Here is a 22,900-nt window from a genome sequence, read left to right as displayed (position 1 = left end):
ACAGGGTCTGCCACACGACTGTGACTGATATGACGGGTTGGTTTGGACCCCCCCCAAAAAAGAAGCAATTAATCTCTCCTTGCACAAACTGGCTCTACAGAGGCAAGATGTCCACCTCATCTTCACCCTCCGATATATCACCGTGTACATCCCCCTCCTCACAGATTATCAATTCGTCCCCACTGGAATCCACCATCTCAGCTCCCTGTGTACTTTGTGGAGGCAATTGCTGCTGGTCAATGTCTCCGCGGAGGAATTGATTATAATTCATTTTAATGAACATCATCTTCTCCACATTTTCTGGATGTAACCTCGTACGCCGATTGCTGACAAGGTGAGCGGCGGCACTAAACACTCTTTCGGAGTACACACTTGTGGGAGGGCAACTTAGGTAGAATAAAGCCAGTTTGTGCAAGGGCCTCCAAATTGCCTCTTTTTCCTGCCAGTATAAGTACGGACTGTGTGACGTGCCTACTTGGATGCGGTCACTCATATAATCCTCCACCATTCTATCAATGTTGAGAGAATCATATGCAGTGACAGTAGACGACATGTCCGTAATCGTTGTCAGGTCCTTCAGTCCGGACCAGATGTCAGCATCAGCAGTCGCTCCAGACTGCCCTGCATCACCGCCAGCGGGTGGGCTCGGAATTCTGAGCCTTTTCCTCGCACCCCCAGTTGCGGGAGAATGTGAAGGAGGAGATGTTGACAGGTCGCGTTCCGCTTGACTTGACAATTTTGTCACCAGCAGGTCTTTCAACCCCAGCAGACCTGTGTCTGCCGGAAAGAGAGATCCAAGGTAGGCTTTAAATCTAGGATCGAGCACGGTGGCCAAAATGTAGTGCTCTGATTTCAACAGATTGACCACCCGTGAATCCTTGTTAAGCGAATTAAGGGCTGCATCCACAAGTCCCACATGCCTAGCGGAATCGCTCCCTTTTAGCTCCTTCTTCAATGCCTCCAGCTTCTTCTGCAAAAGCCTGATGAGGGGAATGACCTGACTCAGGCTGGCAGTGTCTGAACTGACTTCACGTGTGGCAAGTTCAAAGGGCATCAGAACCTTGCACAACGTTGAAATCATTCTCCACTGCACTTGAGACAGGTGCATTCCATCTCCTATATCGTGCTCAATTGTATAGGCTTGAATGGCCTTTTGCTGCTCCTCCAACCTCTGAAGCATATAGAGGGTTGAATTCCACCTCGTTACCACTTCTTGCTTCAGATGATGGCAGGGCAGGTTCAGTAGTTTTTGGTGGTGCTCCAGTCTTCTGTACGTGGTGCCTGTACGCCGAAAGTGTCCCGCAATTTTTCTGGCCACCGACAGCATCTCTTGCACGCCCCTGTCGTTTTTTAAAAAATTCTGCACCACCAAATTCAAGGTATGTGCAAAACATGGGACGTGCTGGAATTTGCCCATATTTAATGCACACACAATATTGCTGGCGTTGTCCGATGCCACAAATCCACAGGAGAGTCCAATTGGGGTAAGCCATTCCGCGATGATCTTCCTCAGTTGCCGTAAGAGGTTTTCAGCTGTGTGCGTATTCTGGAAAGCGGTGATACAAAGCGTAGCCTGCCTAGGAAAGAGTTGGCGTTTGCGAGATGCTGCTACTGGTGCCGCCGCTGCTGTTCTTGCGGCGGGAGTCCATACATCTACCCAGTGGGCTGTCACAGTCATATAGTCCTGACCCTGCCCTGCTCCACTTGTCCACATGTCCGTGGTTAAGTGGACATTGGGTACAACTGCATTTTTTAGGAGACTGGTGAGTCTTTTTCTGACGTCCGTGTACATTCTCGGTATCGCCTGCCTAGAGAAGTGGAACCTAGATGGTATTTGGTAACGGGGGCACACTGCCTCAATAAATTGTCTAGTTCCCTGTGAACTAACGGCGGATACCGGACGCACGTCTAACACCAACATAGTTGTCAAGGACTCAGTTATCCGCTTTGCAGTAGGATGACTGCTGTGATATTTCATCTTCCTCGCAAAGGACTGTTGAACAGTCAATTGCTTACTGGAAGTAGTACAAGTGGGCTTACGACTTCCCCTCTGGGATGACCATCGACTCCCAGCGGCAACAACAGCAGCGCCAGCAGCAGTAGGCGTTACACGCAAGGATGCATCGGAGGAATCCCAGGCAGGAGAGGACTCGTCAGACTTGCCAGTGACATGGCCTGCAGGACTATTGGCATTCCTGGGGAAGGAGGAAATTGACACTGAGGGAGTTGGTGGGGTGGTTTGCGTGAGCTTGGTTACAAGAGGAAGGGATTTACTGGTCAGTGGACTGCTTCCGCTGTCACCCAAAGTTTTTGAACTTGTCACTGACTTATTATGAATGCGCTGCAGGTGACGTATAAGGGAGGATGTTCCGAGGTGGTTAACGTCCTTACCCCTACTTATTACAGCTTGACAAAGGGAACACACGGCTTGACACCTGTTGTCCGCATTTCTGGTGAAATACCTCCACACCGAAGAGCTGATTTTTTTGGTATTTTCACCTGGCATGTCAACGGCCATATTCCTCCCACGGACAACAGGTGTCTCCCCGGGTGCCTGACTTAAACAAACCACCTCACCATCAGAATCCTCCTGGTCAATTTCCTCCCCAGCGCCAGCAACACCCATATCCTCCTCATCCTGGTGTACTTCAACACTGACATCTTCAATCTGACTATCAGGAACTGGACTGCGGGTGCTCCTTCCAGCACTTGCAGGGGGCGTGCAAATGGTGGAAGGCGCATGCTCTTCACGTCCAGTGTTGGGAAGGTCAGGCATCGCAACCGACACAATTGGACTCTCCTTGTGGATTTGGGATTTCAAAGAACGCACAGTTCTTTGCGGTGCTTTTGCCAGCTTGAGTCTTTTCAGTTTTCTAGCGAGAGGCTGAGTGCTTCCATCCTCATGTGAAGCTGAACCACTAGCCATGAACATAGGCCAGGGCCTCAGCCGTTCCTTGCCACTCCGTGTGGTAAATGGCATATTGGCAAGTTTACGCTTCTCCTCCGACAATTTTATTTTAGGTTTTGGAGTCCTTTTTTTACTGATATTTGGTGTTTTGGTTTTGACATGCTCTGTACTATGCCATTGGGCATCGGCCTTGGCAGACGACGTTGCTGGCATTTCATCGTCTCGGCCATGAGTAGTGGCAGCAGCTTCAGCACGAGGTGGAAGTGGATCTTGATCTTTCCCTAATTTTGGAACCTCAACATTTTTGTTCTCCATATTTTAATAGGCACAACTAAAAGGCACCTCAGGTAAACAATGCAGATGGATGGATTGGATACTAGTATACAATTATGGACGGGCTGCCGAGTGCCGACACAGAGGTAGCCACAGCCGTGAACTACCGCACTGTACTGTGTCTGCTGCTAATATATAGACTGGTTGATAAAGAGATAGTATACTCGTAACTAGTATGTATGTATAAAGAAAGAAAAAAAAACCACGGTTAGGTCACTGGTATATACAATTATGGACGGGCTGCCGAGTGCCGACACAGAGGTAGCCACAGCCGTGAACTACCGCACTGTACTGTGTCTGCTGCTAATATATAGACTGGTTGATAAAGAGATAGTATACTCGTAACTAGTATGTATGTATAAAGAAAGAAAAAAAAACCACGGTTAGGTCACTGGTATATACAATTATGGACGGGCTGCCGAGTGCCGACACAGAGGTAGCCACAGCCGTGAACTACCGCACTGTACTGTGTCTGCTGCTAATATATAGACTGGTTGATAAAGAGATAGTATACTCGTAACTAGTATGTATGTATAAAGAAAGAAAAAAAAACCACGGTTAGGTCACTGGTATATACAATTATGGACGGGCTGCCGAGTGCCGACACAGAGGTAGCCACAGCCGTGAACTACCGCACTGTACACTGGTTGATAAAGAGATAGTAGTATACTCGTAACAACTAGTATGACGACGGTATAAAGAATGAAAAAAAAACCACGGTTAGGTGGTATATAATACAATTATGGTTGGACGGACTGCCTGCCGAGTGCCGACACAGAGGTAGCCACAGCCGTGAACTACCGCACTGTACACTGGTTGATAAAGAGATAGTAGTATACTCGTAACAACTAGTATGACGACGGTATAAAGAATGAAAAAAAAAACACGGTTAGGTGGTATATAATACAATTATGGTTGGACGGACTGCCTGCCGAGTGCCGACACAGAGGTAGCCACAGCCGTGAACTACCGCACTGTACACTGGTTGATAAAGAGATAGTAGTATACTCGTAACAACTAGTATGACGACGGTATAAAGAACGAAAAAAAAACCACGGTTAGGTGGTATATATTATAATACAATTATGGATGGACGGACTGCCTGCCGAGTTCCGACACAGAGGTAGCCACAGCCGTGAACTACCGCACTGTACACTGGTTGATAAAGAGATAGTAGTATACTCGTAACAACTAGTATGACGACGGTATAAAGAACGAAAAAAAAACCACGGTTAGGTGGTATATATTATAATACAATTATGGATGGACGGACTGCCTGCCGAGTTCCGACACAGAGGTAGCCACAGCCGTGAACTACCGCACTGTACACTGGTTGATAAAGAGATAGTAGTATACTCGTAACAACTAGTATGACTATGACGACGGTATAAAGAAAGAAAAAAAAAACCACGGTTAGGTGGTATATAATACAATTATGGATGGACGGACTGCCTGCCGAGTGCCGACACAGAGGTAGCCACAGCCGTGAACTACCGCACTGTACTGTGTCTGCTGCTAATATAGACTGGTTGATAAAGAGATAGTATACAATACTACTAATATACTGGTGGTCAGGCACTGGTCACCACTAGTCACACTGGCAGTGGCACTCCTGCAGCAAAAGTGTGCACTGTTTAATTTTAATATAATATTATTTATCATGTACTCCTGGCTCCTGCTATAACAACCTGCAGTGCTCCCCAGTCTCCCCCACAATTATAAGCTTTATATACAATACATTGATGTGCAGCACACTGGGCTGAGCAGTGCACACAGACTGAGTCACTGTGTGACTGTGTATCGTTTTTTTCAGGCAGAGAACGGATATATTAAATAAAACAAACAACTGCACTGTCTCTGGTGGTCACTGGTCACTGTGGTCGTCAGTCACTAAACTCTGTCTGCACTCTGCACTCTCTTCTAATCTACAGTATCACAGCAATCTCTCTCTCTCTCTCTCTTCTAAATCTAATCTAAATGGAGAGGACGCCAGCCACGTCCTCTCCCTATCAATCTCAATGCACGTGTGAAAATGGCGGCGACGCGCGGCTCCTTATATAGAATCCGAGTCTCGCGAGAATCCGACAGCGTCATGATGACGTTCGGGCGCGCTCGGGTTAACCGAGCAAGGCGGGAAGATCCGAGTCGCTCGGACCCGTGAAAAAAAAAGTGAAGTTCGTGCGGGTTCGGATTCAAAGAAACCGAACCCGCTCATCTCTAATTTTATGTTTATAGTTGTCTTGCAGGCCAGGATTTCCCGTTTCTCTGGTTTAAGAATACTCTTGTTTGCTGCCGGTGGTGAGTCTGTGTAATTGCAGCTTGTTCCCATGTGTTCAGCCTCACCTGTCTGTTGATTGCACCTCTCAGTTGTGCAGCAGGGCAGCTGCACGACATAATTAATTAAAACTCTCTGTTATATTCTGGCTCAGTGCAATTCACAGAGGCTGGTGATATTTCCAGAGTTCTTGAGTTCTGAGCTAGTCCCTGCCAGTTCCTGAGCTCCTGTCTAGCAGTGTCTGTCTAGCTGCTTCCAGTGTCGCTTCCAGTGTCTGATCCCGTGTCCTGCCGTGAAGCGTTCCTGTCCAGAAGTCCTGTGGCTTTGTCTGTGCCTGGTCGAGTATCTGGCTTCTTGGTGTCCACCGGTCTGTCGTTTGGGATTCTGCCTGTCCTCCGGTTCTGAGAGTCTGTGTCGGCTACATTGGGGGTTCCTGTCAGTTTGCCAGTATTTGTACCGGTTCCGTGAGTAGCGGCTTTGCCGCGTCCGTCGGCCTAGGCCGCAGTATTTTTTGGTTATATTTTGTTACTGGTGTTTTGCAGAGGGTTCTGCTTATGCTGTCACCGCCGGTACACAACAGTATTGTGTCGGCGTGTGGACAGCATTTCCTTTGTTGTTTTTTCCTTTGGCGGCGTGCCGCACATATATTTAGTTTTAGGGTTGTTAGTAGCCCCTAGCCTTCTGTTTGCTTTAGTTAGAGGTCCCCTTGAAATTATCCTGTCTCGGTTCACGCCTTGTCTCACTCTAAGACCTGGGGGCATCGGAGTTGGGCAGACCTAATCCGCCCTTCAAACACGGCTGCCGTGGGCCCAAGAAACCATAGTCACTCAGGCGTGAACTGACCACACGGGTGAAACAATGGAGGTAGGGTGCTAGAGGCTATTTCCACACCACACCTTATTTCAGCGTCACGTTCTGGTGCTCTGGACTCACTACGCAACATCTCCCTTGTTCTGAGCACCAGGAACCTAACATTATCACCAGCCATACAACAAAAAAGAAATAAAGCTTTTTCTTTTTTGGCCCAGTCCAGTGTCTTGTCTAGAATCTAGTCCTGTCTAGAATTTAGTATGCAGAAACCAGTCCTGTCAAGAATCCAGTCCTGTCTAGAACTCAGTGTGCAGAATCCAGTCCGGTGTTTAGAATCCAGTCCTGTCTAGAATTCAGTGTGCAGAATCCAGTCCGGTGTTTAGAATCCAGTCCTGTCTAGAATTCAGTGAGCAGAATCCAGTCCGGTGTTTAAAAATCCAGTCCAGTCTTGTCTTGACTAGTTTGAAATCCTCCTATGCCTACTATGCAAGCCCTGCAAGCATCTCTCTCAGCCCTGAACTCTGCTTTCAGTGCTTTGAAACCTGAGCGGCTGGAAGTTTTGCAGCAATCCTAAAAGCAACTGCAAAACCTTCGGACCAAAATTTTGCTTATTTTGCCAGAAGTAGTTGAGAGTTCATTCTCTAAAGAGACTCTTGTTCACAGTATGGTGACAAGTGAATCCTCAGGTTTAATTAGAGAGAAAAAGTTTGAAAGTTTTCTGCGGCCCAGGCTCTCAGAAGAGGAGCGTCTGCGTCGCAGAAACTTAGATTTATGCCTATATTGTGGGGGTTTAGGCCACTATCTGCAGACCTGTGAGTTGCGCAAGCCAAAGTGTGGCAACAAGTCCTGCCCTCTGGCCAAGTTGAGTCAGGATACAAGATCTACTCCTGTCTCTACTGTGGCAGAGGTACTTGTCACACAACCCACACTAAAAAGCACTCTGTCCTATAATTGGGGTCCTTGGGCTAGGGAGTCCCATTATAGATTCAGGAACCAAAGGAGAATGTTTCTCTCCTCTCTTGATTTTCCTGTTGAAGCAAAGTTGCAAACCCCTGGAGTGGTGCCCGATGCCCAGGGTCCTGGAGTGGTACCCGATGCCCAGGGTCCTGGAGTGGTGCCCGATGCCCAGGGTCCTGGAGTGGTGCTCGATGCCCAGGGTCCTGGAGTGGTGCCCGATGCCCAGGGTCCTGGAGTGGTACCCGGTGCCCAGAGTTCTGGAGCGGTACCCGGTGCCCAGAGTTCTGGAGCGGTACCCGGTGCCCAGAGTTCTGGAGCGGTACCCGGTGCCCAGAGTTCTGGAGCGGTACCCGATGCTCTAGGTTATAGAGGGACATCGAATATTATAGCTCAGGTGTCAATACCAGAAGGGGTCTCAGAAGCTGTTTCCCCAGGTAAGGACTTGAAAAGCGCAACCCCAGAAAGGGTATCTAAAACCATAGTTCTAGAAGGGAACTCGAGAAGCAAAACCCCAGAAGGGGTCTTTAAAGTAATATCCCCAAGTGGGGTCTCGAGAGACGCAGCCCCAAAGAAGGGTCTAGAGGTTGCTTCCCCAGGAAAGAACTTAAGAGGCATAGCGTTAGTGGAGGTTCTGAAGGTTATAGCTTCAGCAAAAGTCCCGGAAGTCATAGTCCCGGGAGAAGTTTCGATAATTATCGACTCAGAGAGGGAGGCCGACGGCCCGGTCCCAGTAAAAGAATCCGAGGTGCTGACCCTAGCGGGGTTCCCGAAGGCCACTGCCCCGGGTGGGGTTCAGAAAGTCACTGCCCCAGGTGGGGTTCAGAAAGTCGCTATCCCAGGTGGGGTTCCGAGGGCCACTTCCCCAGGTGGGGTTCCGAGGGCCACTGCCCCAGGTGGGGTTCAGAAAGTCACTGCCCCAGGTGGGGTTCAGAAAGTCTCAGCCTCGAGTAAGGTCAATAGTGACCAGGTCCTAGCAAAGCACTCTAGTCAGTCAGATGGGAAGGAAGCAGATCCTGACTGTTGATATCTCAACATCTATAATCTTTGATGGGGACTTAGTCCAATTTCTGGCGCTTTACAAACACTATTACATCATTATGTTGTCTAGACCATTTCTGGGCATCACTACAGAGAACCTTGTGCTCTATCTGATATCTTCCTTTAGAGGAGAGCCTTTTGAATGGGCGACCAGCCTAATGAAAGCTGAAGATCCCATTCTTCAGGATCCCCCAGCATTCAGTGATGCAGTTATTAAAAGATATGGTTCCAAAGAAATTGGTTCAGGTTCCTCTAAGTCACCCGTCTTGTCTGCTGAGAGTCCACCAAATACTGTAAATTCGGCACAAGAGTCTCAGCCCGTTGTTTTGACTGCAGGATGTGCTTTTCTGTCTTCTTCTAATAGGAGTACTTTGCCTGAAAGTTCAGCTCCCAAGTTTAAGAAACCAATCTCTGATTTGAACCCAGCCTTGCTGGGAGGTACCATCAGTTCAGACAATGTTTGGGGAATTACCTTGGTCAGACCTCAAGAACTTTGTAAAAATAATAAGAAGAAGAAAAAGAAATAATTATTGACTCTTGCCTTGAGATATATAAAAATAGGATTTTTTTCCCCTTGTCTTGTGTCCAGTGGCCACCGTCAAGAGGGGGGCACTGTTACAAGCTGTTGCCACAGCTTGTTTCTGTTTCTTATCTTTGTTTGTTTATTCCAGTGTCAGGTTAATTAATGTATACCTTGTTTTGGATAACCTGAATTTTGGGGTCCTTTGACCCCTCCTCAAGGGGGGGGTAATGTAATGAGCCACGGCTGTGGCTCATTCCTGTTTTGCATTTTGGTTATGTATTTTATGTTATACTTCTGTTTATGTTCCCCGTGGGTATCATGGGGTGTTCGGAGCTCACCCTTAAGGAGAGGGTACTGTTATGAACCACAGGTAGTGGTTCATTCCTATTTTATGTTTATAGTTGTCTTGCAGGCCAGGATTTCCCGTTGCTCTGGTTTAAGAATACTCTTGTTTGCTGCCGGTGGTGAGTCTGTGTAATTGCAGCTTGTTCCCATGTGTTCAGCCTCACCTGTCTGTTGATTGCACTTCTCAGTTGTGCAGCAGGGCAGCTGCACGACATAATTAATTAAGACTCTCTGTTATATTCTCGCTCAGTGCAATTCACAGAGGCTGGTGATATTTCCAGAGTTCCAGAGTTCTTGAGTTCTTGAGTTCTGAGCTAGTCCCTGCCAGTTCCTGAGCTCCTGTCTAGCAGTGTCTGTCTAGCTGCTTCCAGTGTCGCTTCCAGTGTCGCTTCCAGTGTTGCTTCCAGTGTCGGTTCCAGTGTCGGTTCCAGTGTCGGTTCCAGTGTCGCTTCCAGTGTCTGATCCCGTGTCCTGCCGTGAAGCGTTCCTGTCCAGAAGTCCTGTGGCTTTGTCTGTGCCTGGTCGAGTATCTGGCTTGTTGGTGTCCACCGGTCTGTCGTTTGGGATTCTGCCTATCCTCCGGTTCTGAGAGTCTGTGTCGGCTACATTGGGGGTTCCTGTCCGTTTGCCAGTTTTTGTACCGGTTCCGTGAGTAGCGGCTTTGCTGCGTCCGTCGGCCTAGGCCGCAGTATTCTTTGGTTATATTTTGTTACTGGTGTTTTGCAGAGGGTTCTGCTTATGCTGTCACCGCCGGTACACAACAGTATTGTGTCGGCGTGTGGACAGCATTTCCTTTGTTGTTTTTTTCCTTTGGCGGCGTGCCGCACATATATTTAGTTTTAGGGTTGTTAGTAGCCCCTAGCCTTCTGTTTGCTTTAGTTAGAGGTCCCCTTGTAATTATCCTGTCTCGGTTCACGCCTTGTCTCACTCTAAGACCTGGGGGCATCGGAGTTGGGCAGACCTAATCCGCCCTTCAAACGCGGCTGCCGTGGGCCCAAGAAACCATAGTCACTCAGGCGTGAACTGACCACACGGGTGAAACAATGGAGGTAGGGTGCTAGGGGCTATTTCCACACCACACCTTATTTCAGCGTCACGTTCTGGTGCTCTGGACTCACTACGCAACATCTCCCTTGTTCTGAGCACCAGGAACCTAACAGGCGGCTAACGCAGGTAAATCGACATTTTTACCCTACGCGCCTGCACCGGCAAAAAGACCTATCACCCGCAAATGCAGTCCTTTCGGCCCAATAAATACAAAAAGATGAGAGGTTCCCCCTTCTTTGCAGATAGGGGAAGGGGAGAGAAGCCCACAGTGGCTCCAGGTTCCCAAGAGCAGAAGTCTACCCCTGCTTCTGAAAAATCCTCAGCATGACGCTGGAGCTCCCTTGCGGGAGGCCGCTCGGGTGGGGGCATGTCTCAAACTCTTCAGCCAAGGTTGGATTCTGTCTGGCCTGGATCCCTGGGTGTTGCAAATAGTATCCCAGTGATACAAACTGGAGTTTCAAGACGTTCCCCCATGCCGATTTTTCAAATCGACCTTGCCAGTTTCTCCGCCAGAAAGAGAAGCAGTAACAGCGGCAATCCAAAAGTTATGTCAAGAGCAGGTCATAGTCCTGGTACCATTGTCACAACAAGGGCAGGGTTTTTATTCAAGCCTCTTTGTTGTTCCGAAGCCGGACGGCTTGGTCAGACCGATCCTAAATCTAAAGGATCTGAATTGTTATCTGAAAAGGTTCAAGTTCAAGATGGAATCACTTCGAGCGGTGATTGCCAGTCTGGAGGAGGGGGACTACTTGGTGTCGGTGGACATAAAGGATGCTTACCTGCATGTTCCCATTTATCCTCCTCACCAGGATTATCTGAGATTCGCAGTTCAGGATTGCCATTACCAATTCCAGACGTTACCCTTTGGCCTCTCCACAGCGCCATGGGTATTCACCAAGGTGATGGCGGAGATGATGGTCCTCCTTCGTCAGAAAGGAGTCAATATAATTCCTTATCTGGACGATCTCCTGATAAAGAGGAGATCCAGGGAGCAGTTAATACAAAACATATCACTCTCTCTGTCAATACTCCAACAACACGGGTGGATCATAAATTACCCAAAGTCACAATTGGAACCGATGACAAGGTTGTCTTTCCTCGGGATGATTCTGGACACAGAAGTTCAGAGAGTATTTCTTCTGGTGGAAAAGGCTCTGGAAATCCAGAAAATGGTAAAACAGACATTGAAACCATCGAGTGTGTCGATCCATCAGTGCATTCGGTTGTTGGGGAAGATGGTGGCGGCCTACGAGGCCATACAATTTGGCAGGTTCCATGCTAGAGTATTCCAGTGGGACCTGTTGAACAAGTAGTCGGGGTCACACCTACACATGCACCGAAAGATAATCCTGTTGTCAAAAACCAGGATTTCGCTCCTGTGGTGGTTACACAGCTCTCACCTACTAGAGGGACGCAGGTTCGGGATTCAAGACTGGGTCCTGGTAACCACGGAAGCGAGTCTCCGAGGCTGGGGAGCAGTCTCTCAGGGAGAAAACTTCCAAGGACGTTGGTCACATCAGGAAGCCTGCCTTCACATAAACGTACTGGAGCTAAGAGCCATTTACAACGGCCTTCAACAAGCGGTACATCTTCTTCAAGACCGTCCCGTACAGATCCAGGCGGACAATGTAACAGCAGTCGTGTACATAAACAGGCAGGGCAGAACGAAAAGCAGAGCGGCAATGGCAGAGGCGACAAAGATCCTCCGCTGGGCAGAAAAACATCTACAAGCTCTGTCAGCAATATTCATTCCGGAAGTAGACAACTGGGAAGCAGACTTCCTCAGCAGACACGATCTCCATCCAGGAGAGTGGGGCCGCCACCAAGAAGTCTTCGCAGAGGTGACAAGTCTTTGGGGAGTTCCTCAAGTAGACATGATGGCATCTCGCCTCAACAAGAAGCTTCAGAGATACTGTTCCAGGTCGAGAGACCCTCAAGCAGTAGCAGTGGATGTGTTAGTGACCCAGTGGGTATTTCCGTCAGTGTATGTCTTCCCTCCACTTCCACTGATTCCAAAGGTACTCAGGATCATAAGAAGAACAAGGGTTCGAGCAATCTTCATTGCCCCAGACTGGCCAAGGAGTGCTTGGTATCCAGATCTTCAGCAGTTGCTCATAGCGGATCTTCTGCCTCTTCCTCCTCGCGAGGGCCTGCTGCAGAAGGGGCCGTGCGTGTACCAAGACTTACCGCGGCTACATTTGATGGCATGGCTGTTGAGCGCCGGATCCTAGCCAGGAAGGGTATTCCCAAGGAAGTCATTCCCACCCTTATTCAGGCCAGAAAGGGAGTAACGTCGAAACATTACCACCGTATTTGGAGAAAATATGTATCTTGGTGTGAATCCAAGAAAGCTCCTACGGAAGAGTTTCACTTAGGGCGTTTCCTCCATTTTTTGCAGGATGGTGTGGAGGTGGGCCTCCGATTGGGATCAATCAAGGTTTCGGATTTCGGCCTTGTCAGTGTTTTTCCAAAAACAATTGGCCTCTCTTCCAGAGGTTCAGACTTTCGTGAAAGGGGTTCTGCACATCCAGCCTCCATTCGTGCCTCCAGTGGCACCATGGGACCTTAATGTGGTATTGCGGTTCCTTCAATCGGATTGGTTTGAGCCTCTACAAAAGATAGAGTTGAAGTTTCTCACTTGGAAAGTGGTGATGCTTTTGGCTTTGGCATCTGCAAGACGGGTGTCTGAATTGGGGGCCTTGTCTCACAAGAGCCCTTACCTGATCTTCCATGAAGATAGGGCAGAGTTGAGGACTCGACAACATTTTCTTCCAAAGGTGGTTTCATCTTTCCACATAAACCAACCTATTGTAGTGCCAGTAGTTACTGACACATTCACTGATTCAAAAGCTCTAGATGTGGTTAGAGCTTTGAAAATGTATGTTGCTAGAACGGCTCGTATAAGGAAAACAGAGGCTCTGTTTGTCCTGTATGCTCACAACAAAATTGGGTGTCCTGCTTCCAAGCAGACTATTGCACGTTGGATCAGAAATACAAGCCAGCAAGCTCATATGACGGCTGGATTGCCGTTACCGACGTCGGTAAAGGCCCAATCCACTAGGAAGGTGGGCTCATCCTGGGCGGCTGCCCGGGGGGTCTCGGCACTACAACTTTGCCGAGCAGCTACTTGGACAGGGTCAAACACATTTGCTAAGTTCTACAAGTTTGACACCTTGGCCGATGAGGACCTAAAGTTTGGTCAAGCGGTGCTGCAGGGTCATCCGCACTCTCCCGCCCGTACTGGAGCTTTGGTATAGACCCCATGGTCTTGATGTCGTCCCCAGCATCCTCTAGGATGTATGAGAAAACAGGATTTTGATACCTACCGATAAATCCTTTTCTCCTAGTCCGTAGAGGATGCTGGGCGCCCGTCCCAGTGCGTACTTTACCTGCAGTTTAGTTATTAGAGTTACACAAGTTGTGTTATCTTAGTTTTCAGCATGTTGCTGCAATTGGTTCATGCCTGTTGGCGTGTGTTATATTGAATGCCATGTGTGCGGCATGGTTGAGGGTGTGAGTTGGTAGATATTTCACCACTAATTTAAGTAAATCTTTTCCTCGAAATGTCAGTCTCCCTGGGTACAGTTCCTACAACTGAGGTCTGGAGGAGGGGCATAGAGGGAGGAGCCAGTTCACACCCAATGAAAAGTCTTTAGAGTGCCCATGGCTCCTGCGGGTCCCCTCTATACCCCATGGTCTTGATGTCGTCCCCAGCATCCTCTACGGACTAGGAGAAAAGGGTTTACTGGTAGGTATCAAAATCCTGTTTTTCAATCTTTAATGGAAAAACCATTAGATTCAGACCATAACAACTGCAGAATAGAACAAAATTAACCTGGATGCGTTTCTCTAATCAGTCAGTCATTACTAATGTTCACGCTGAGCCTTCATCAAGTTTAATTACAGAGAGGAATAAAATTGTAATTAACAAATTCTGACCATCTCAGTAATGAAAAAAATATATAAAATATAATCATATATTAATAATATATAAATAAACAGAACAGATGAAGAATCTCATGCACAGCTGTCCTCATAGATATAAAGCACCAGGAAGGAAAACTCATTATGGGCCTATAAAATAACAGTTTATATAATATCTAAGAGTAAATAACCATTGATACATACATTTGTTATTCCCAGATATCAATTAGTATTGGTGGTGATCACATTAACAGCAGACAACTAAAACTATAATTATAGATATGCATTGTTTTTGACAAACACTAGAATATGAATTACCATCAGCAAACATTAATATATTGACGCGGTGGCTGATGCAAAGTTGAACACAAGTCGGCCGTGATTGCTCCGGCAGAGTGCCCATGGAGCTACAGCAAGTGTGTATAATCACCCGTATAAAGAGTTGTATGTATTAGGCTGGACTGCCCCTACTTGTATGTTTGTTTTTATATACTGTTCGCATCATCATCAATGTTACCTTCTATACTAACAAGTTCAACTCTGTATAATCCAAAGTTCCATTGACACACAAACAAGCTACATGAGAATGCCTCAGTACAGCTGTCAAAGTCAGAAAAATAGCACGATGCACACTGCCATATTTGCACCTCATACAGGTCTGCGCTGCGCATGCGTGCGCTCTCCCGTGCGTGCGCATACTCGCTGTTGCGGGCACCCGCGGGCGCGCGGTATGTGCATTTACGGTAGAGTTCATGTGTTCGTAGCGTGCGACTCAATCGTTACATATTTTCACTATATAATGTATTTTGTAGATCATGGTCCCTTTGATAGATTCTGAAAGTTTGGTTAATGTAGCATGTTCATGGACAGAGAAATCCCTCTTTGTTTGATACGAAGGGTCAGACAGGAGTAATACTGTGGTGTTTAGTATCCATCGGAAGAGTATTTAATTAGCAATATTCCGGTGTTGGTTTGAAGCGGATTAATCGCTCGTGCGAATAGTTATGGACATAAGAAGTTTATGTACATTTACTATTATTTGCACTTACTTATCCATGCGGCGGGAAACCCAGTTTCCCACCCACCTGAGCAGTTGGAAATCGTCACAGCCCACCTGTATGAATCAACCTATGACCTTTTGTTATAATGCGAGGAGGAATTCCTGTGTCCAATGAACAATGAGATTGTAGGGACCATTGAATTGTATTGTGTGTGGGGCATAAATAGACAAGCCGATCACATCCAGCTCACTCTTCAACGGTTCTCATTGCTGAAAATCGGGAGCTGGATGTCCAGAGGCGCATGCGATCGTTCCCCTTGTGCGTAAGTTTTCTCCGCAATCATATTGTCTTTCTTGTTATTATGGGCCATATCTCTCTCTCTCTCTCTTCTTCTCTTTCTCTCGTATTCTCTTGAACGTAATTGTATTGTATTGTATTTACTGTGTAGTTATCTGGTTAGTTAGTCTATGTTATATTGTAGTGTATGACTTGTAATTGTATTATTCTTTTTCAAGTATAACATTCATATTAGGCGTTAGACCCTAAGCACGGTATTTGTGTATTTCTTATAGTGTTAAGTATTCTCAGAGTGTCGGTGACGCTCGAACAGCTTTTAAGTTAATAAGGTTACACGGTGTTGCATCTACACTCAATCTCTGCACCAAGGTTTACTGCATAATATACTGTTTTATGGTATAGTTACAAAGGTTTAACATTGTGAGCGTCTGCGCCACTGGTGATCTCCTCGTGGTCTCGAGCGTTCGCATCGCTATAGCAAATCATTACGTTAGTCGGCAGCCAATAGTGTGCCTGTCTGTGACCTCTTGGCCGTGAGCGAACGTGACGCTTGAGCGTCTCGACCTCGGCTAAGCGATTGCTACGCAACGTGCGTACCCTTACGGTACTCCATACGTCAATAGCGTACAGTGTTCTTAGGCCTCTTAAAGGGTTTTAAATAAGATAAATATTTAGCTTTATCAATTGGCGGCTCGTCCTGTCCTTCACATATCTCTGCTAGGTAATTTCAGCAGACATTATCCAGCAGCAAAGGGCGGGAGGTCATATTCCTCGTAGTGCTGTTTGGATAAGTGTCTGCTTCGCTTAGTAAAGGGTGCTGAAGGAATCCGGAACCGGAGGTAAGAACAAAACGCTAGTGTCTTTTAAAACTGTTTATTTCTATCTTGCGTACGCACGCACATATCTGCATTTCTTTTCGTGTATTTTCATATATCACTCTCCTGTTTGCCATTTTATAATTGATAAAACGTGCTAAGAGAGATTTGTCGCTATTTCATAGTTAAAGTGTAAATGTAATATATAAAGGGATAAAGTGTAAAGCCCACACGCAACTCTACCTAAGGTATAAGGAGAGATTGGTGTGTTGCGCGGTAGACGATCGAGGATCATCTACATTGATAAAACGTGTTAGTTGTGTTACGGTGGATATTTGCTTTGCGTACACGTGTCTCTAACAAAGGGTGAGACTCGCGTACGCAACTCAAAGGCCGACGCACGCAGCGTAAATTACGCAACGGAGCGTCCGGGTACGCCCACGTAACTCAAATCACACGATAGTGTTATTGCAACAGGCGGAAAGGTGGCAACGTGGTAAGTAGCGCAAGTCTATTTTTAGTGTCCGAAATTTAGATTAACAGATCCTTCTCCAAATTCACAACACATCTGGTTTAAAGAAAATTTCTGCGCAGAAATAGAAATAGAAACAAAAAGTGTACATGTGATGAGTGAGTGTTTTTAAGTTTATACAATTTTTGAGGTTGAACCACAAGAAGTCGAGTTCTCGCAGGAGTACATACATGTATGTGACGTGCATGGTGGCTAGGGAGGCATCTCTGGTTAAACATAAAATTTGAGCAGTAGAGTATAGTAGACCAGGAGGTCATACTACAGACCAGGAGGTCCAGGTACAGCAGACTAAGAAGTCTGCCATAAATAAGAGAAAAGGGCACAACCCAGGGGGTTGGTGCAAAACCCATATAGGCCAATAAAGCTCTGGCTGAAGGAATTCGCAGCCGAAATTTTCGATTCCACTGGTCGCTCAGCACATAAGATTAGTTGCTTATGTGCTGAACGATTGTACCGCACGTAATTGTGTACATTAGTTAATCTGACCAGTACCATTTGTGTACGAACCCGGTCATAAAACTATTTGTACACTCTGATGTGATTTGTGTAATTTTTTATTTTTTTTGAAGGGAAGTTCGCTGGTCACTCAGGAATTGTCCAACAACCAATAGTTACTGGAAAGAGTAAGTGTTCTGCGGATATCCCTCGCATGTTCCAGTAAATAGAGGTTCATAGGGGCCCTGGGTCGAGTACGCCAGCGCTAAGGCAGTGTGTGGGTCGTATTGGTCGGCGTGGGCGAGTGAGTGGGGTACTCGGTAAACCGCCACCGTCAGCCTATCGTGAACATTTTGGTTTTTGTAAGGGATCGCTGAAGACCCTGATTGAAGGTCAGAGGTTGTGAAAGCAACGCCTGCAAGTTATGGGGGCCAATTGTTCAGGAAGGGGGCGATCAACCTCGGTTCGGGTTGATTCAGTAAACCGACCAGTCGGGTCGGCAAGGTACGTAATGTGTGAAAAATATGGTTCACATACAGAGGTTTTATGTGATGAATGGGAGAGAATGACAGTGCATGACGGGGAGAAATTCCCAAGAGTAGGTAGCTTTAGCCCAGAAGTGTTGCAAAATTTAAGGAGGAGGATATGTCTCATTAAATCAACAAAGAGACGAATCCAACATTATGATTATTTGCAGTTATGGCAACAGGAGGGTGAAATACAGAGAGGATTGGCTCTGGCGGCGGGATCTAATCCTATCAAGAAATTGATAGCGACGGCCCCGCCGCCACCATACATATCAGGAGAGAAATTGGTTGCGGAGAATGACGCATTAGGGTGTAACAAACAAACACTTAGCAACTGTGTAAATGTTAATAAGTTAACTAATGCAAGTATTAACCCGTGCAAGTTGTACCCTGTTTTGAACTTTCCCCAGGAGTGTGATCAAGAGGACGAATCGGCAACAATATCGGCGCTCTCTCTAGCAGCCACCATAGCAGAGACAACAGTAGGCACGGCTCCACCCACGAGATTAGTAACAAAAGCCCCTAGCGGAGGGATAGGTGAGGTCGTATCTACAGGTTGCCTTATTGACAGATGGGAAGGACCATACCAAGTCTTATTGACTAGCACTACAGCATTGAAAGTTGTCGAGAGAGAGACTTGGGTTCATTCGTCCCATTGTAAGAAGGTTGCTGATCCAGAGAGGTCCCGTGATAAGGAACAGACGGTAGAGGAAGTTGTATCACTGGAGTGTCTGTTCCAGGAGGACTGAGACGGCACCTGAGCATCGAGAATCACAAGATCAAAAGCAGTTGTCGATCCCCGTTTCCCTTTTATTGTTTTTCTCCACTTCCCATCCCCTCTCCCTCAAATTATTTTTTCCCCCTTCTCATTCTTCTTCGTTTCCTCCTAAGATGGACTTGCCTCAAGAGACTGTGATCCGGATTTTCCTGTTGACCATGATGTTGACCAGAGCAGTCTGTTCCGGCGAGAGTACCATGGAGGTCGAGAGAGGTTCTGGAATGGGTTCTGATGACAGAGATGGAGGCGTAGTTTTCCGAGAACAACATAATCAACAAGCAAAGGCGAGTATCAGAAAACGATCCGATAGCATTGACCATAGAAGGAATTGTGAAGGATTGTTAGCTGAAGAAAACTGTATCTGTAGGCTCTGTGACAATGTAGTTGAGGATGGATGCATCAAGAAATGCCAATCCAGTTTTAATATCCACATGGACCGGCATCCCTTGAGTGACTATCACTCCTTAGTGGGTAGTGTGTTAAATCAAACAGATTGTTGGGTATGCTCTCAAGTACCTCAAGGTCATAGCAAATCAGGACTAGTACCATTTCCTTTAACGATAGGGGAGGTACTTGAGCTAAGTGGTGGGAGGCCGGTGGACAGGAGGTTTAATATCTCCAGTCCTCCTAGTTTGAAGCTCCACCAATATCATGTGGATAGATCCCTCATATGTTTTAACATTTCCAATCCCCGAAAGCCGGGAAATTGGGAAGTGTCATGGAGTAACCAAACCATGACCTTTTCATATAGAGCAGATAGAATGCCGACAGATACAGAGCTTATACGCCACATAGCCAGTAGAGGAAAATCTTTCCGATATAGGTATACCCTAGGAAATAGGATTACGAGAGTTGGAGAGGTATCACCAGGATACTGTGCACATATCGTACAAGCTGATACGTGTACTAGACAGATGGGAGAATTAGGGTTAGGAGATTTCACATGGAAGATGTGTAATATGGTTATGTCCTACTCCGTCCCATATGTTCTCCCCGATGATGCATATTTCATATGCGGGAGGAAGGCGTATAAGTGGCTTGCCCCAAACTCTGAAGGATTGTGTTATATTGGAAAAGTACTGCCTGAAGTAATGACTGTATCACATGCCAAAATGAAAGATATACACCGTGTTGCCCAAGCTCCTTATACTCACACCCATTACGAGCACGTAGTTAAACGGCACCTGATAGAAAGAACAGAGCATCCGGCCTCTGACATGATCCATGAATCCACCGGGATTCAGTTTCTAATCGCGTTAGACATCACTCGCACCGCCAGAGGAGTGTTGAATTATAAATACATATCTGCGCTCGCAAATTTGTTAGACAATATCACAGAAATGTATGATGACACATTTAGGTATACTGGAAGAGAACTTCAAGCTTATAAAACAGAACTGGTTCAGCATAGAATGATTCTCAATTATCTCACGGCAGTGACAGGTGGATATTGTGTCACACTGGCAACGCAGTACGGCGTGAAATGTTGCACATATATTACAAATAGTACAGAGGACCCGGTCGAGGTCATAGACCAAAAGATGGACGATATTCTCCAACTGAAGTGGGAATTTCGCAGGAGACACAATCTCACTCTTGCTGCTGTAGGTAATGAGCTGACTGGTTGGGTGTCATGGTTGAACCCGCGAAATTGGTTCTCTGGTTTAGGATAATGGGCTCAAGGAGTCATAATGGATGTTGGGAAGTTTCTCCTATGTATCTTAGGTGTTATCATAACGATTGGCTTGATATTTAGATGCGGTCAGGCTTTAACGAAGTGTAAACGAAGTACCAGGGTGATGAGTTTAAGGAGTGAGGGAATTGTAATTCCAATGAATTTGATTTATGACCCAACTGTAGAAACAATGATGTGATGAAAATGCGATTTCTACGGTCCGTTTCTTTCACCTGTTTTTTTCAGTTTTCTCCAAGGTAAAAAGACCCACTTGGACGAGGAATTTGATGATCCTGTATACAGACAACTGATGGATTAAAGAAGACGTTTTGACAACCTTATACACAGATATTTGATGAACTTTGCCATAGACCCCCAGTTTCCCTAGAAATTTTAAAATTACGCTAGCCCAACACTTTTGTAAGTCTATGGACATTGACAAAGCTTTTTGCCCACACGCCTTTTGGCAAAAGCACAAAGAAGACTGCATTCAACAGACACCGAACAAGACTTCAACCGACAAATGTTCATTTACCTGACATAGAATACCACTGCATTTACCGTAATTATGTCTTTTCTTCATCTCTACAACCTTCAGGTAATTACACACATAGTCGATAGGGAATACAGGCACAGATATCAGCAATCACATATTCCCCCATTCATGTATCACCAACTAAAATGTGCTCCCCATTTTGTTACAACCACAGCCGAAAAGAGCTCGGTAAAGTTTGACAGCCCATCCACAGACCCGTACCACGGGATAAGAAGGAATTCAAATGTATACTTCGCAATGCCTCGAAGCTTGATTTAAAACACGTACTGCACGATGATACATGACCCCCAAACACGGATTCATACACACATGCTTCTGCTATCTCACTAGGTCATACCCTTTTCCTACCTTCTCCTCTCCTCCCCTACCCAACCATGTAAATGTATTAACCCCTGACATATATTTTTCTCGTTTTGAAATGTTTTAGGAAGTGGCAGTTATTGTTGACTGCCAAAGGGTGGACTGTCAAAGTCAGAAAAATAGCACGATGCACACTGCCATATTTGCACCTCATACAGGTCCGCGCTGCGCATGCGTGCGCTCTCCCGTGCGTGCGCATACTCGCTGTTGCGGGCACCCGCGGGCGCGCGGTATGTGCATTTACGGTAGAGTTCATGTGTTCGTAGCGTGCGACTCAATCGTTACATATTTTCACTATATAATGTATTTTGTAGATCATGGTCCCTTTGATAGATTCTGAAAGTTTGGTTAATGTAGCATGTTCATGGACAGAGAAATCCCTCTTTGTTTGATACGAAGGGTCAGACAGGAGTAATACTGTGGTGTTTAGTATCCATCGGAAGAGTATTTAATTAGCAATATTCCGGTGTTGGTTTGAAGCGGATTAATCGCTCGTGCGAATAGTTATGGACATAAGAAGTTTATGTCCATTTACTATTATTTGCACTTACTTATCCATGCGGCGGGAAACCCAGTTTCCCACCCACCTGAGCAGTTGGAAATCGTCACAGCCCACCTGTATGAATCAACCTATGACCTTTTGTTATAATGCGAGGAGGAATTCCTGTGTCCAATGAACAATGAGATTGTAGGGACCATTGAATTGTATTGTGTGTGGGGCATAAATAGACAAGCCGATCACATCCAGCTCACTCTTCAACGGTTCTCATTGCTGAAAATCGGGAGCTGGATGTCAAGAGGCGCATGCGATCGTTCCCCTTGTGCGTAAGTTTTCTCCGCAATCATATTGTCTTTCTTGTTATTATGGGCCATATCTCTCTCTCTCTCTCTTCTTCTCTTTCTCTCGTATTCTCTTGAACGTAATTGTATTGTATTGTATTTACTGTGTAGTTATCTGGTTAGTTAGTCTATGTTATATTGTAGTGTATGACTTGTAATTGTATTATTCTTTTTCAAGTATAACATTCATATTAGGCGTTAGACCCTAAGCACGGTATTTGTGTATTTCTTATAGTGTTAAGTATTCTCAGAGTGTCGGTGACGCTCGAACAGCTTTTAAGTTAATAAGGTTACACGGTGTTGCATCTACACTCAATCTCTGCACCAAGGTTTACTGCATAATACACTGTTTTATGGTATAGTTACAAAGGTTTAACATTGTGAGCGTCTGCGCCGCTGGTGATCTCCTCGTGGTCTCGAGCGTTCGCATCGCTATAGCAAATCATTACGTTAGTCGGCAGCCAATAGTGTGCCTGTCTGTGACCTCTTGGCCGTGAGCGAACGTGACGCTTGAGCGTCTCGACCTCGGCTAAGCGATTGCTACGCAACGTGCGTACCCTTACGGTACTCCATACGTCAATAGCGTACAGTGTTCTTAGGCCTCTTAAAGGGTTTTAAATAAGATAAATATTTAGCTTTATCACAGCCCATTTACATCCCTTCAGTTGCAAGTGGAGAAGTATCAGCTCTGCAATTGCGCATGCTTGGGGCCGGAGCATCGAGATGATCGTAGCTGTGCTAAATTTAGCACAGCTAAGATCATTCACACTGACATGTGGGGGGACGCCCAGCACAGGGCTAGTCTGCCCCGCATGTCAGTGCAACACCCAACCCCCCCCCCCCCCCGCGCAGAATTGCAAAGGCATCGCACAGCGGCGATGCCTCTGCGCTTCAAGAGTAGCTCCCGACCAGCGCAGCTTTAGC

Source organism: Pseudophryne corroboree, chromosome 1 (assembly GCF_028390025.1).
Source record: "Pseudophryne corroboree isolate aPseCor3 chromosome 1, aPseCor3.hap2, whole genome shotgun sequence".
In the NCBI taxonomy this organism is placed as follows: Eukaryota; Metazoa; Chordata; class Amphibia; order Anura; family Myobatrachidae; genus Pseudophryne; species Pseudophryne corroboree.
The sequence above is the reverse complement of the archived record's forward strand: the minus strand, read 5'-3'. Positions refer to the sequence as shown.